At 43.3% G+C, this 16899-nt stretch overlaps 1 protein-coding gene across 2 annotated transcripts in view; it reads left to right on the forward strand.

Moving 5' to 3' along the window:
• LOC148034766 (HNH endonuclease) overlaps positions 1–16899 on the forward strand; it is a 118420-nt gene that overhangs the window by 22337 nt on the left and 79184 nt on the right. The gene's annotated exons all lie outside the window — the stretch shown is intronic.

Raw genomic sequence — 16899 nt, forward strand, 5'->3', positions numbered from 1 at the left:
GCACAACTCCTTTGTGCCTTTGAGGTATCTCATAATACCTTTCACTGCATCCCAATGCTTCTTGCCAGGGGTTGCCATGTATCTGCTAACCACTCCCACTGCAAAAGCAATGTCAGGACGTGTAGCAACCATAGCATACATCAAACTACCCACAGCTGAAGCATATGGTATCTTGGCCATTTCAGCCTTCTCATCATCAGATGTAGGGCTGTCCTCTGCACTGAGTTTCACATATGGAGGCAATGGAAACCCAATTGTTTTTCCCCATTCCATATGGAAACGTTGCAAAACTTTGGAGGTATACTCCTGCTGAGATAGATAGAGTAAGCCTTTAGATCTATCTCTAAGTATTCTCATGCCAAGAATGTGATTTGCATCACCCAGATCCTTCATGTCAAAACTGCCATGAAGACTTTGCTTCAGTGAATCCAAGGCATGAGTATCCCTGCCAGCAATCATCATGTCATCTACATACAAAACCAAGATAATCAGGCTGCCATTTGCTGCCTTCTTGGTGTACAAGCAGTGATCCACTTGACTTTTATGAAAGCCTTGGGACTGCATGAGTGTATCAAACTTATGATACCATTCTGTTGGCGCTTGTTTCAGCCCATACAAACTCCTTTTGAGTTTACATATCATTTTTTCTTTTCCTTGTTCAACAAACCCTTCAGGTTGCTGCATATATATGTCTTCATGCAGATCACCATATAAAAACGCAATCTTTACATCCATCTATATGAGCTCCATATCCTCAACTGCAACCAAACCCAAAATGGTTCTCAATGTAGTCATCTTGACTACAGGAGAGAAAATCCCATCAAATTTAATTCCATGCTCCTGCTTGTATCCCTTTGCAACCAATCTTGCTTTGTACTTTGGTGAGGAACCAGAAGTGACATTCATTTTGTAAACCCATTTGCATGGAAGGGTTTTCTGCCCTTTAGGCAACTGCACCAAATCCCAAGTGTCATTTTTTTCAAGAGATTCCATCTTTGACAGAATGGCTTTATACCATTTTTTGCTGTCCCGGGTCCATTGCTTCTTTGAAGCAAGACAGTTCACCACAGTCTGTCAACATGACATACTCAGCCACATTAATTGCACCAGGAATAAATTTGTCAGGTTGTCTAGTAGCCCTAGATGATCTCCTAACCCAATGGTCATTGTTTGCTGGCTGTTTCTGCAAATTTCCATTTTCAGCATGCTGTCTTGGCATTTCAGCCTACAAATCAGCATTAACAGCTTGCTGTCCTGGTTGTTCCTGCACATGTGATGGCTCATTTTCATGGGCAATAGCTGGCTGATCATTTCCAGCATCATTTCGTGCATTTACAGGTTCATTTACAACAGGTATTTGCTGCTGTACAGCGGGCACATTTTGCTGTTCAAAAGTGATTTCTTCCCGGAATACAACCCTACGGACCTCCTCAGTCTTTGCGGGCTGTTTGTGCATGCGATCTTCTCGGAAGATAACGTCATTGCTGTGTACTACTTTCCTTTTCTCGGGATCCCATAATTTATACCCCATTTTACCCTCGCCACCATATCCTAGGAAAATACATTTACAGGACTTTGGCTCAAGTTTGCTGTGCTTTTCTTTACGAATGTGCATAAAAGCCTCACAGCTAAACACTTTCAGATGAGCATATGAAGGTGGCTTGCCCGACCACGCTTCTTGGGGAACTTCCCTCCACCCCCCCCCCCCCCCCCCCCCCCCCCCCCCCAACCCCACACACACACACACACAAAAAAAAAAAGACCTATTTGGTGACTGATTAATCAAGTGAACGGTTGTCATAACAACCTCTGCCCAAAAACCATGGGGTAATGCAGCATGAGACAGCATCGTACGGACCTTATCTTGTATGGTCTGATTCGTACGCTCTGCAACTCCATTTTGGGGTGGATTATGAGGGGCAGTGAGCTCCCTGTTTATCCCTTTGCTGTCACAAAATGCCTGAAAGTCTTTGGACACATATTCCCCACTATTGTCAGAGCGAAGACACTTAAGTGTCTTATCTGTCTGATTTTCAGCCAATGCCAAGAAAATTTTAAACTTGTCAAGCACTTCATTCTTGCTATGAATAGGGTAAACCCATACTTTCCGTGTAGCATCATCGACAAAGGTGACAAAATATTTCTTTCCCCCTGAAGATAATCATGGCATTTGACATACATCTGAATGTACTAACTCTAGAGCAGAGGATTTCAAAGAGAGAGAATTTTTATGAGACTTTTGTACATGTTTGCCATAAATGCAATGATCACAATGCTCAAAATCAGCATAATGAAGAGAAGGCAAGTAACCCAAACGAGAAAGCACTTTCATTCCTGTTTGACTCATGTGTCCCAACCGGCCATGCCACAAAGAAACACTTGGCTGCTCGGTCACGGCAACAACATGGTCACGCACACTAGATACATGAAGTGGATACAACGTATCACTCTTGCAACCTCTGGCAATAACCCTAGATCCCTTACAAATCTTCCATTTTCCATTACCAAAGGTGGTATGAAAACCATCATCATTTAGCTGCCCTATGCTAATCAAGCTCTTCTTGAGCTGAGGTACATGCCGTACATGCTGAAGTGTAAAGACAGAGCCATGCTGAAATTGTAACTGCACACTGCCAATACCTGCAATCTCACATGCATAGTTGTCCCCAAGATGGACAACACCATATCGACCCCCTGTATAGGCGGAAAACCACTCACAATGAGGGGTGACATGAAAGGAAGCACCTGAATCAAGAATCCAGGTATACATGTCATCATCTGTATCTGCAAGTAGAGCATGTGCATCAAAATGTGAAGAGACAAAGAGTACATCACTCCCACTGTCACACTGTCATGGGTGACTACATTCACCTCTTCAATTTTTACACTGCTCTTCTTAGGCTGACTATCCTTCTTCTCTTCCTTGCAATCATCTGTCTTCTTGCCTTTTCCTTTCTCTTTCTTCCATTTGTAGCAGTCACGTTTAAAGAGACCCTTCTTGCCACAATGATGGCATTGAACATCTTTGCCACGTGATTTACTGTGTCCCTTGCTATCATATTTGCCCTTTTGCTGTGATCTGTCCCTAGTATGCAAAGCACTGGAAGACTTACTGGATGCATTGTTCTGCCGATTCATCTCTTCCATAAGTAAAGCACTCTCTACATCAGCATACAAAAGGATCACATTAGAATTGCTCATAGCAGTCCTGAATGTATCCCAACTCTTCGGTAGAGTGCAAAGCAAGAAAGTAGCCTTAAATTCCTCATCAATCATGAACTTCAAGGCAACCAGCTGGCTGAAAATGGAGTTAAACTCACTCAAGTGAGTAGACATTGCTGTACCTTCTTTCATACGCAAATCCATAAGCTTTTTCAGCCAATACACTTTACTTGTAGCGCGCTTCTGTGCATACAATTCTTCTAGTCTAGTCCATATAGCATATGTAGAATCCAAACCTTCAATGTTGAAGAGCAAGGTATGAGAAATCGATAGCTCTATGGTTGAGCGTGCAAGCTCATTCAACTCATCCCAATTGTCCTAATCCATGTCCCCAGGCTTTGCCCCTTTAGTTTTGATCGGCTTTGCCTGCTTCTTTTGTAACAGGATATTGTAGCACTGTTTTTGCCACACTGCAAAATTATGTGCGCCTTCAAGCTTCTTTATATGCATCAAATTACTGCTGTCATTGCTGCCAGCCATGGTTTTCAGCCCAAATGTGACAAAAAAACCAGTAAATGCAGGCCCAAACTGTCACCCAAGTGAACAAGGTACAAACAGGTACCAATCAGCAATAAATGACCATGCAGAAGTACAGATTTCAGATCTGTAATTAAGTTTTCAGAAGCACCAAACCAAGTGCTACAGCATTATCCAACTAATTACAGCTGTTCCAAAGGGCATGTGCATCACAGTACATGAGAAATCCCAAAATTTCAGCTGCAATTTCTATTGTACATGTAACCACGGGCATAAAATTCGACACGAACGGTCAAAAGCCCCAAAATTTTGTGCTCAAAGCGTCAAACACACATTTGCATTTCCTCTGTCATGCATAGGATTGTCCAATTTTGCCAAAATAAAGCAATTTCAGCAAAACCCCCAAATTTTACCAAGTGTTGATGTCCAAAATGCATGGAATTCAACTTGCATGTACATAAATTGACCAAATGCTGCACAAATTTTGCCCAAATCGCAAAAGCCCCAAATTGCACGGGGTCCAATGTGCCTCAATGTCGCGAAATTGGGTTAATTTTAGTCCAATTTGTGCATGTACATGAAAAGCCCTAAATGTCGGGTTCAAAATGTCACAAATTCCTGCAATTTCTGAGACAAATATCACTGTTGCATCTTGCTCACACCAAATCTAGACAAATCTCCAAATTTTCCAAGTCCTGCGTGCACTAATTTTAGTGAAATTGAAAGAATTTCACTAAAATGTGAAAAGCCCAAAAATTCCTGGGCAAATATGCACCGACTTTGCAATTTCTGAGTCAGATTGTCCAATTCTATGTTGAGATTCTCAGATTCGAGAAAAGCCCCAAATTTTTGAGCCGATTTTGCATAGATTTGAGATTTTGTGCTTACGCGCGCGAAACCCTGTTAGTGGGTGAAAGAAATTTAAAAAAAGATAGAATTTTTTGGAAGAATTCTGACGGGTCCGTTGACCCGTCAGTTGTGCGTTGTGACGCCCGCCTTTTCGCCATTACATGCTGGTCGCCCTGTTGGACACGGCACCTGCCACAGGTCCTTCACGCCCCGTCAGTTGGTCGCCGTGTAGTCGCCCTGTCGCGTGCAGTTTCGCTTGTCGCGTGCAGTTGTCGCCTAGCTGCCCTGTCGACGCTAGTCCGCAGCGTGGTCTCAAACCTGGTCGCCTGTGTAGACTTTGGGTTCCCAGATTGTCGATTGACAGTGCAGCACACTTGTGACTCTCCTGCTCGTCTTTGAGCTCTCGTTACTACGCTGGTCTTCTGTCCCAGCTTGATGACCGTCTGCAGCACCTTACGCTCTGATACCAGTTTGTTGCGCCCGGTGGTGCAAGGATTAAGACACGCAGTACTTACACACAACAACAGAGATAGAGAGAGAGTACTTGTAGGAATTGATTAGGCACGGAGATCGAGGCAGACAATCACTATGCTCAGTGAGAGAGTACGAGAGAGCAGAGCAGAGAGAACACGTTTTTCGGTACAATGATGAGTGTACAACTTTAGGTTTTTAGATAGATATATGTATGAAAGTACAATGTGCTAAGGGTGTGTTCACACCTGTGCACATATAAAAGGCACGATGGCCCTTTATTCCCCTTTATTCCCAACAATAACTATCATCTCTGTAGTCTTGGTAGGCCATTGGGCAGCTGACGTGCACTCTTTGTTTGATGCCCTGGTTGCTTTGGGGTGGGATGCCTTGGGATAAGTAAAAATTACAGTGACTGGCCTAACCTTTCAGCTTAATTTTGGGGGCCTGATAGGGGGTGTTGACTAAAACACGCTTTTTAGCCGATTAGCATTCTTAAACAGTCCCAAAACACACTAAATTAATGAAAAACCCTAATAAGGGGAGCGGTTCGAGACAGTTTTAGTGGTCCCCCCAAAACCTTAATTCTTTGGGGCACCCTTCAACATCTATAAATAGACAGGCTGCCCCCATTCAGCTCATCTCGTTTTTGTAGATTGCAGCCATTAGCACACACACATGTGGCGGTCCAGCCCTTGGATTGTTGCCTCTCTCTCCATCAGCCCTTGTAGTGCCTTGGCGCCTTCCTCCAGGCTATCGGCCAATGTCTAGCGTCCTCCTGCCTGCTGCGTTTGGCCCTGTTCCTAATCGTCAGCACCTCCACCTTTATCTGTACCCTACGATTGCAGCTTCTGGCTGTAGGCGATAGTTGACAGCCCTCCTCCTCCATCAGGCGACCTTTTAATGCTGCGTTTGGAGCTCTCCATCACTTGGCGGTAGCTGGCAACCATCTTCCTCCACGTGGTAGTTGCGTTTACAGCCTTCTGCTGGCGTTTTCATCATCATGCATCATCCTCTTAGTCTCCTACACTTTGGTGATTAGTGTTTGGTGTTCTTCCTCTCTCATCACAGTTTTACTGGTGGTCACAGACTTAGGATTCGTCTCCGATGGACGTGGCTCTTCGACACACTGCTCCGTCCTTGAGTATCTGTACACTCTTACATTCATTTGCAGTATTCATTCCCTTCAGAGTGGTGTTTTTCTCTCCCTTCTTCTGTTTGTATTTGAGTTTTGAGTTTTGCATTTAGGGTTTGAGTTTTACTTTCTGTGTTTGTGGCTGTCTCTTTGTGTTTTTGTCATGGTCGTACACTTTGTGTTTCCTTTGTGCAAACCCTAGCAGTTTTCCATTTGAGGTCTGAATGCTCCTCTATTCGGGTCATTATAAGACCAAGCTTTGTTGCCTCTTGGTCTAGCCTGCACCTCCTGAATTATAGGGGCAGCTCGAATGAGTGCGTCCTGAAGATATGATGGACGCATAGATTCGAGACGGGTATTTACTGGTGGATTTAAACCAGCACAAAATTTGGACACTTGTTGTGTCATGTCCATCTGTGGCGCATACTCAACTGATTCCCATGTCTCATTTTTAGCCAAAGCTACATACTCCTCATCCATGGCAGCACACCAGTTATCATCTTTAAGATGTGTTGGCCAATAGGTCAACCACCGAGATTGGTGATCATACAATGAATGTGCACAATAGGGCCTTGAGTCATGTTTATATGACTCAGTTGCCCTAAACCCAAGGTGCCCTTAGTGCATTTGCATACTGTCACCTCGTTACCATTGTGACTAGTGCTACGAGCGCCCATCCGGATATTTAGGGACATAACATTCTGGCAGCAAGCTGATGGTCTTCTTTAGTGCTTGGACTAGATCAAGCGAAGTAGAAAGTGCTTCTTAGATGAGTGATAGATAGAAGAGTACAAAGCATATAGCTAAAATTTTGGCATGAGAGCTTATTCGAAATGAAGAGAGAGACCTCTAATATATAGGTGTGGGCCTTGGGTGCTCAAAAGTGGAAAGTAGAGGTTACGAATGACAAGTGTTTGCTGAAAATAATAAGTGTCTATTCAAAATGACATATGTCCTATTTTAAATGCCACATGCCACTTATTTTTGTTTTATGGATCGAGCGGAGAGCCTTGGCATATACTGAGTATCTTGTGTACTATTATGTTAAATGTTATTTGCGTCAGCATCGACATCTTGTCAATGTTGATTGTGTCTATTTCTCTTATTACGATGATTTGCTCATTTGTCTCTTGCAATGATACATGATATTATTGTGAATGCACCAATATCTTAATTTGGTAGTGGATTGTGGTGGAGAGGTGGGATAGTCTAGTTGCAGTTGCTTCTATGCTTGTTGTTAGCAGGACACGTTTTTTTCCTGGCAATGAGATTGTAACTTGAGTAACTTTTATCATCTTGGTAAAGTTGATATATAAAAGGCTGGTTATAACCACTGTCTTTTCGGGAGCAGGTTGAGCAGATAGAGTCAATCGTTCAGCGGATAGAGTCGATGGAGATAGTCTCTAGATGATCCTCGAAGTAGCACATGACCAAAGCTTAGATGTTGGAGGATGTCACCACAACCAAAGAAGAAGAAAAAATACACTTGTAGCAGTCTTAGAGAAGTGCGCAGCAGCAAGTGCAGCCCCTAGAGGAGAAAACATAGTTGTTTGGATGATCTGGCAAGCAAGCAACAATATGAATAAGTGAAAAAGCAAGCAATAGATAGTCTTGGTGATAAAGTTAGCTAGATCGGTTAGAATAGTATCAAAACACGTGGTTTGATGTTGGAAACAACAAATAGACAACTTCAGTATCCAAGAGGAGTCGAGGTAGATAACCATCACCTTGCACCCATCAACTAATGCCCTAGCTACTTTGGGGTGGAATCTCTTTGGGGTAAGCTAGGACTTTTTGGTCTCCTCTCTATAGTGTTTGTGAAGATATGCTAGGGTCACCTTGGTAGGGTAGGCTCTTGGGTAGTTGAAGTGCACCCATCAACTAATGCCCTAGCTACTTTGGGGTGGGATCTCTTTGGGGTAAGCTAGGACTTTTTGGTCTCCTCTCTATAGTGTTTGTGAAGATATGCTAGGGTTTGTAATTGCGGAAACACATAATGTACGACCATGATTGAAACATGCCATCTATTCAATTGTTGTGAAGGCAAAAAGAGACCCCGAGAGGCCGCGAGAGAGAGAGAGAGAGAGAGAGAGAGAGAGAGAGAGAGAGAGAGAGAGATGCTAGGGTTTGTAATTGCGGAAACACATAATGTACGACCATGATTGAAACATGCCATCTATTCAATTGTTGTGAAGGCAAAAAGAGACCGAGAGGCCGCGAGAGAGAGAGAGAGAGAGAGAGAGAGAGAGAGAGAGAGAGAGAGAGAGAGAGAAAGAGTTACCTTTTACGAAAAAAAAAAAAAAGAAAGAGTTACCTTGAGAGGCTGCAAGAGAGGGAATTATAGAGAGGGTTAGAAAGGGAAAGAATTAACTCAATGAACCCCCATGTCTTGGTCTTCAACTAGGCAATCTTCCCTCATGCTCTCCCATCCCAAATTCATTCGTCCTTCTCTATCTCTTGAACCCTCTTGAATGATGGCTCCAAAGCAACGAGGCACAAAGACCATGAGATCCAGTGCAACCGGTCGGGTATTGCCAAAGATACGGGAGTTCCCGAGGGTGCCAAAGTTGCCATTACCAAACAACGGAACATCGGGTGTGACAAACGCAAGTGCAAGCAAAGAAGAAATTCCCAATGTCCTGGTGCCTAACCAGGTTATTTTCAAAACTCAGAAATAGGCTATTATTTTCATATCTCCACATAAAATAATAAGGTTTTTGCCAATTTTTTTATAAAATATTAGTTTTTTCATTAAATGGTACAAGTTATGATTACAAGATAATTCCACGTAGGGGCACAAGGTACAATGATAACTTAACAAGGTATAGAAAATTTCACAATCCGGGACCGTAGGTATAGACAACAGGACTCAATAGAATATGAAGGATCGTACAATCTGGGACCGTAGGTATGGATACAAGATATTAGAATTACAAGATTTCCCTTGACGAGGATGTACAAGATACATGATAGTACTAGACAAGAATTAGAACTGGGACTTGAAGTTACTTACTTGGAGGTCTCGACTCCTTAAGCTTCCAAGACTGGCATTGGCAAGACTGAGGAGCTCTATGGCGAGCCCCTCCTTTTATAGGTGTTGAAGGGCAGCTAAAGATATTCTAGAATGTTTCATGATGACATCATCGATGACGCAAACAATGACATGGCATGTCTTCTAAAAGATTCTATGATGACATGGCAAGGGTGGGTTCACATGGTTGGCTCAAGGATGTCCCGTTAAGGGTGCATTTGCATGCGGTGTGGATTCATATGGCATGAGCAAGAATTAATCCGTACACTTGATCATGACATTTCCGTGACATTACCCCCTCCTCTAGCGATGAGCTCCTCAAGGAGCGGCTTGGTGGTTTGGTCCAAGTTTCATTGGATTTCTCTCGTGAAATTCTTTAACATTGAGAGGTGCTCTTTGGAGATATTCTGTAGGTTCCGAAGTGCGATCATTGATGTCATATTCTTTCCAGTGAACAAAGTATTCCAATTGACCTCGAGAGATCCTCGAGTCTAAGACATGCTCGACCTCAAATTCTTCATGATTTTCAATCTGGATAGGTGGTGGGAGATTTTATCTCTCCCTCCTCAGTGGTGAGCTATGGTATGGGTCGAGCAAGGAAACATGGAAGACTGGGTGGATCTTCATGGTGCTGGGGAGTTGGAGTCAGTAAGCAACTGGGTTGATCTGGGCTATGATAGTGAAGGGCCCAAATCTCTGGTGGTCTAGCGTATTGGAGGGCCTTGTTTTCTGGAGGTTATGCCTGAGTAACCCTACTTTATTACCGACTTTGTATGCTGGATGTTGGAGACAATGCTGGTCCGCACAGTGCTTGTATTGATTCTAAGCCTTTTGGATTTGTTGCTTGAGTTCTTTGTGTATATCTGCTAGTAGGTGTTGAGCTTTATCTCGGGCAGTTGATTGGAGAGATGTACATCCATCCTTGGATGCTAGCCATTGTTGGCCAAATCATTATGCGGCAGGGCTTCATGGATTAACTAGATCAAGGTGGGGTCGTCTTGGTGACAACTGAAGATGGCTGCTAGTTGGAGGTGCTCTTGCTTGAGTAGTATTGCTCGTTGATCTAAAGCTTATTCTCCCTTCTTGGGTTCCAGGTAGAATCGTCTTGATAAAGTATCTAATTGGTATTGTTGGTGTCCTGGGCGATAGGTGATGACAAAGGCAAACTTAGATAATAAGTCACTCAGCGGGATTGTCTTCAATTGAGGATGCATGTTGTCATAAAGTATTCTAGATTTTTGTGATTTGTATAGAGATAACTTTATGGGCTATACCCTCTAGATGATGACACCAAGTATCAAAGACATCTACAATGGCAATGAGTTCTTTGTCATGGATCTCATAGTTTATCTTTGGAGGGGAGAACTTTCTTGAGTGGAATGCCACTGGATGCATATAATCATCGTCTTCATGCTGGGAGAAGATGGCTCCTAAGGCATAGTCTGATGCATCGGTCTCCAAGAAAAATGCCTTGGTAGGGTTTGGATGGACTAGGATTGGGGCAATGGTGAAAGCGGACTTTAGGGTCTGGAAAGCCTTCTTGGCTTCAAGGGTCCATTTCTTGTGAGTTTGGTGAGAGTGGTGTGACTATCTTTGAGTAATCCTTGATAAGTATCTTGTAGAAGTTGGCAAAGCCAAGGGAACATTGGACATCATGCACACATGTGGGTGTTTGCGAGTCAAGAATAGTCTCGATCTTCTTGGGGTCCCATGAAGATTCCTCTCTTGGAGACATTGTACCCCAAGAATTCCACTTCTGTCTGATGGAAAAAACACTTCTCAAGTTTTGCATATAGTCCTTTTTCTTTGAGCTTTTCGAAATCTAATTTTACATGGTGCTTATGCTCCTTGGATTTTTTGAGAATATCAAGATATCATCTAAGTATATAACTACAAAATCATCTAGATGCTCTTGGAAGATATCATTCATCATATGTTGAAACACTGTAGGAGCATTGGTGAGACCGAATGGCATAACAACATACTCGAAGTGACCATACCTTGTGCAGAAGGTTGTCTTCCATTTGTCTCCTTCTTTGATCCGTACAAAATTGTAAGCCCCTCGTAGATCAATCTTTGTGAAGATCTTGGCTTTTTCAAGGCGTTCCAAGAGTTTTGGTATCAACGGCAAAGGGTATCGATTCTTGACTGTTATCTTGTTGAGTCCTTGATAATCCACACACATTTGAAATGACCCGTGTTTCTTCTTCACGAATAGGGTTGGGGCTCCAACATGAGACTTTGAGTGCCTAATGAACCCCTTGGCTAAGTTCTCATCAATGTTCTTGTGTAGTTCAGCTAGTTTATCAGGGGATAGCTTGTAGATGGGTCCAAAAGGTGGTTGAGTCTCCTCATGGAGTTCTATAGCACAATCATATGGTTTGTGTTCCGGCGAGAGATCTGCATTCGTTTTTTTCAAAGATATCTTGGAATTCTTGATACCGGCTTGGTAGCTTGACTGACTTATTCTTACTAGATTCTTGAGCTGGTATATGATATATCATGTAGGGTTCCTGCCTTGCTATGTGTATAAAGGCTTTGGCTCCTAGATATACCGACTTTTCTTGATTTTCTTGACGTGTAATCTTTTGCTTAACCTAATCAGTTTGTGGATTGTGTTACTTTAGCCAAGGCATCCCAAGGATGATTGGGTTTATGAGACTGGATATGACATTAAGGCATACACGAGATTTGTGATTGCGAAGATTTACCATGAGTGGTCGGGTTTTCTTGGTAATATCTCCAGATGCTAGAGGTCTTCCATCCACGACTTCAGCTGTTGCAGGATTGGTCTTTTGGAGTACTGGAATCTGGTATCTATTCCCAAAGCCATCATCAATGAAACATGCGGAGGCCCCGGAGTTGACTAGGGCTTTGAGGGAAAGGGTCTTTCTCGGTAGGATCATCTGGACTGTGACAAGGAAAGTTGCCATGGGTGTATGGTCCAGTTGTATGGTCTCATTTACAACCGGACATCGTCATTTTTCCACTCGAGGATGGTTGCAACGACTCTTGGAGTTCTTGCCCTCTTATTTGGGCAATTTAGGGCGATGTGTCTAGGGTTTCCACAATATCGGCATAGATGATTCTCTCTTTCCCTTTGCTTTTCTTGTGGGTCAAGGGCTTGAATTTGGTATTATCTATTTGCATCGGTTCAGGCTTGGTTTCTTCTTTGATTGGGTCTCTGATTGGGACTCGGTTCCATTGACGAGGCCTTAATTCTTCTTGCTTTTCTTGATTCCTCTTGAACAATTTATTATCACACTAGATGGCTTGCATGATATAATCATTGAGTGTTTTTGCCTCAGGCATAGTGAGCATGAGGTCTTTGATGTCATCTCGAAGACCCCATCTAAATTGGCTGATAAAATACTCCTCATGCCAAGTGAGGTCACAGATTCTTTGCCTAAATTTAGATGCATAAGTAGAGGCAAGGCGGTTACCTTGTTGTAGCTTCCGAAGTTTTGTTTCTGCTACTTGACTAGTGCCATCTCCAATGTGAAAGTGAGCTCGCTAAGAAACGCCTCATAGTTATGAAGTACTAGCATATTCTTTTCCAAGATTGGGGCGAACCATGATAAAGCTTAACCACAAAGCAAAGTCCCAATGAATCCCACCTTGGAATCATCATTTGGATACCTATATGGTTGCATGCGGATATAGAGCTTTACTTGTTGCAGGAATCCCCTGAACTTTGAAGGGTCACCATTGAACTTCTTTGGCATGCTAATCTTGGGTTCTCTTGTTGGGGGGTGATAAACACGCGGAATCATTTGATCACTTTCTTTGTTGTTCTGCAAGTCTCAGATTTGGTCTTGCATCTCTTGAAGCGCAGAGCCTAGATGCATAGGGTGTTCTATTCGAAGTTGCGCTTGGCTTAGTAGGGCTATCAAACTATTATGGGAGCACTAGACTGTGCTCGAGAGACTAGACTAGATGCACGATTTGTTACAAGATAATCCCACGTAGGACACAAGGTATAATGATAACTTAACAAGGTATGAAAAATCCCACAACCCGAGATTGTAGGTATAGACAATAGGACTTGATAGGATACGAGGGATTCCACAATGCGGGACCATAGGTATGGATACAAGATATCATAATTACAAGATCTCCCTTGATGGGAATGTACAAGATACATGACAGTACTAGACAAGATCTCGTACTACGAGATTACAAGGTGACAAGACAACAAGAGTATAATGGAAGACAAGATAAGACTAGATACCATGACTAGACAAGAACTAGAACTGGGACTTGAAGTTATTGTCTTGGAGGTTTCGACTCCTTGAGCTACCAAGACTAGTATTGGCAAGATTAAGGAGCTCTATGTCGAGCCCTTCCTTTTGTAGGTGTTAGAGGGCGGCTAAAGATATTCTAGAATGTTCCATGATGACATTATCGATGATGGACATGATGACATGGCATATCTTTTAGAAGGTTCTACGATGACATGGCAAGGGTGGGTTCACATGGTTGGCTTGAGGATGTCTTGTTAAGGGTGCGTTTGCATGGGATGTGGATTCATATGGCATGAGCAAGAATTAATCCGTACACTTGATCATGGCATGTCACTGACAGACAATGACGTGCAAAATCTCAAATCCCAAATACAAAACTCAAAACACACACACACAGAGAACTCTGTAGTGAACAAATGTTGTAAATGACTGTGATAGCGTGCAAAATAGGGTAGAGTTGAAGAGAGTCGGTGTGTGACGTCCACCGTGTGAAGATATGCTAGTGTTTGCACTGAGGAAACATAGCATGTACGACCAAGATTGAAACTCAAAGACTCGGACAGAGACAAGCAAAACTCAAACCTTAAATGCAATACACAAAACACAAAAACTCAAAATTCAAATATAGAGAGAAGAAACTTTGAAGTGAATGAATGGTGTAAATGAATGTAAGAGTGTACAAAATGCCAAGGGTACAACAATGCAATGTTGGAGAGTGATGTCTACCGGAGACGGATCCCAAGTGCTGCGACTACCTGTCGGAGTGCTGAGTGCGGGAAACACCAAATGCTGATCATCAAAGTGTTAGGGAACAGAGGTGACTGCAGAGGATGATGCTTGATGATGAGGGCAGTAGTAGAAAGCTGCAAGTGTAGTAGTAGAAGGGCTGCCTAGAGAAGGAAGAGCACAACCAGTTGTCGCCTGCAAGGAGGAGGGCCAAATGCAGGGTGTAGAAGGTCACTTGATGCTGTGGAAGATCACTGCCAAGCGTCGCTTGGTGGTGGAGTGTCCAAACGCAAGTTGCAGGAGGGAGACTGTGCGTTGGTGATGACAGAAGAGTCCGAATGCCATAGGGAGGAGGGTGCCAAACAGTGTGCAACAGTCAAGGAGGAAGGCACTAGGCATTGCAAGGGCTGATGGAGGAGTGGCAACAATCACGAAGGGTAGACCGCCATGTGGGTGAAGGTTGATGGCAGAAATCTGCACTGAATGAGTGAGAAACTTGCACAAAGGGATGAGGTTGAATGGTGGGCAGACCCGCCTATTTCTAGATGTTGAAGGGTGCCCCAAAAATTAGGGTTTTGGGGGACCATTGAAACTCTCTTGAACCGCACACCAAATTTACATTTTTCATTAATTAAGCGTGTTTTGGAGCTGTTAAAAAATGCTAATCTGCTGTAAAGCGTGTTTTAGCTCAACTCATCGGAGATGGATCTTGAGTGCTGTAACCTCTAGTTAGAGACGTCTGAGTGTGAGAATCTGCAAAACGTTGATCACCAAGGTAGTACGAGACCTAGGCGACAAAGAGGAAGTGGAGGATGGTGCAGGCGGCCACACTAGATGCAAAAACGCAGGTAGATGCAGTTCGCTAGGTGGAGATCCACTTGTTGCCAAGTTTGAAGTTATAGACACAAGCTCATTTGGGTGTTGATGATGAGGAAACTGTAGGTGACAGCAGATAGCTGAAAACACAGCAGTGTGAGGCGTCTAGGCAGCAGGTGACAACAGGGATGGAGACACTAGGTGCTAAAGAGATGTAGGAGAGGATGGTGTTGCAATCGGCATTGATGGCTGAAATTTGCATGTGGGAGTGAGAAACTTGTACACAAGGATGGGGCTGAATGGTGGGAAGAGTGTCTATTTATAGATACAGAAGGATTCTCCCAATTTAGGGTTTTGCATATGGAATACAGAAATTCTCTAGAATAGCTCCTAGTTTAATGACAATTTTGGTAATTTACATGTTTTGAAGAGCTTATTAGTGATAATGAAGTTTTAGCTCAACACTTTCTCAGGCCTAAAAGTTGGAACCCAAGTTTTAGCTCAACAACACTTACCCAAGTGCCGTTGTACAAAGACGACGATCATGCAATGCAAAGAGAAGGTATAACAAGAGGGAGGAGGTTGATGTTGAACATAAGTGTTGAATCCTGTAGAATACCAAGAAAGGGTAGGAACCCCATTCAATCCTAGATGTTGATGGTGAAGGAGGAAGAGAAGCTTGATGTTGGTCTTCATGTGGTACTAAGAACTATGATGATGAAGATGAAGATGAGGATGAAGCACCCTGAATAGAAGAGCAAGTTACAAGTCACCACCATGATAGCATCAAGAGAGATTCTATTTGATCCACCTCGAGAGGGGAGGCCTCCATGTTGGTCGAAGAGCAAAACTTCAAGGATGATGGAACCACGAAAGGAATGGTGTGCATCCCATGTCTATAGGCCAGGAAGGATTGGTGCAAATCTGCATATTAGCCCTACACTCAATAGCAAAACCCTGCAAAGAGAGATTAGAATATGCCAAACAAAGGTCAAGAGTGAGATGCTCTAGAGAAAAACAAAATAGAAATGTAAAGCTAAATGATAGATGTCCAACGAGTGTGTGTGTATTAGTGAATGTAGCATAATATTGAAGAAGGAGAGACTATGGATATGACCACTATTGTGTACATCCATCAGCAGGTCACTGCCAATGAAATGCCTAATGAGGTGGAGAAGTGGTCCAAGATGGAGGTGTAGAGGATGACTAGGAATGGATGCAAAGAGTGCAATGGAAGAGGAGCTAGCAGACCAATTAGCTAATCCTTGAGGAGTATTGAAAGATATAGGTTGCTGAGGTTATCTGCATGCCACATGTCCAATGACCCCTGGGGTAGAATGAGTAGATGAGGGAGTAGCGGGAGGTGTAGCCCTGAGAATTACGCATTTGTTGTGTGAAGACTAGCTACTAGGTCCCAAAGACCTTGAGATTCAAGCACAATCACAAGGAGCGGCCATACATCATGTGCAAGAGCCTCATCAATAGTAGTAGGTTCATGATCTTGTAAAATCCAAGACATAAGGGCTTAGTTCACACATGGAGTGAACTACCCTGCCAGGCCTGTATCCTAGCTGACCTATGTGGGCCTGTTGGTGTAGTGGGAAAATGAGAAAGACCTGCATCGTGCATAAGCTTTTTGTAACATCGTGGAATGACAATAGGCTCTTTTTGCTTTGATGGAGACTAAGAGGCCTCTGGTACATGTAATGCATTTGTCAAGGATAGGAACCTCCCTCTTTGGATAAAGGTACATCCTCATCAGAAGAAGAGGGCTCCCCCTCGAACAGCTCAATACCCCTTGAAGACACATGAGGGGATAGGGAAGGAGTGGAAATACTCGATAGAGTAGACTGTCATTAAATGTAGTTGTTGCCTCTAGTGTCCTAGATACCTAGTGACACTAGGGTGGTTACTAGTTAGGGTTTCGT

The sequence above is a fragment of the Lygodium microphyllum genome, chromosome 6 (assembly GCF_053477565.2).
Source record: "Lygodium microphyllum isolate KBCC chromosome 6, Lygodium_microphyllum_v1.1.10, whole genome shotgun sequence".
Taxonomy (NCBI): Eukaryota; Viridiplantae; Streptophyta; class Polypodiopsida; order Schizaeales; family Lygodiaceae; genus Lygodium; species Lygodium microphyllum.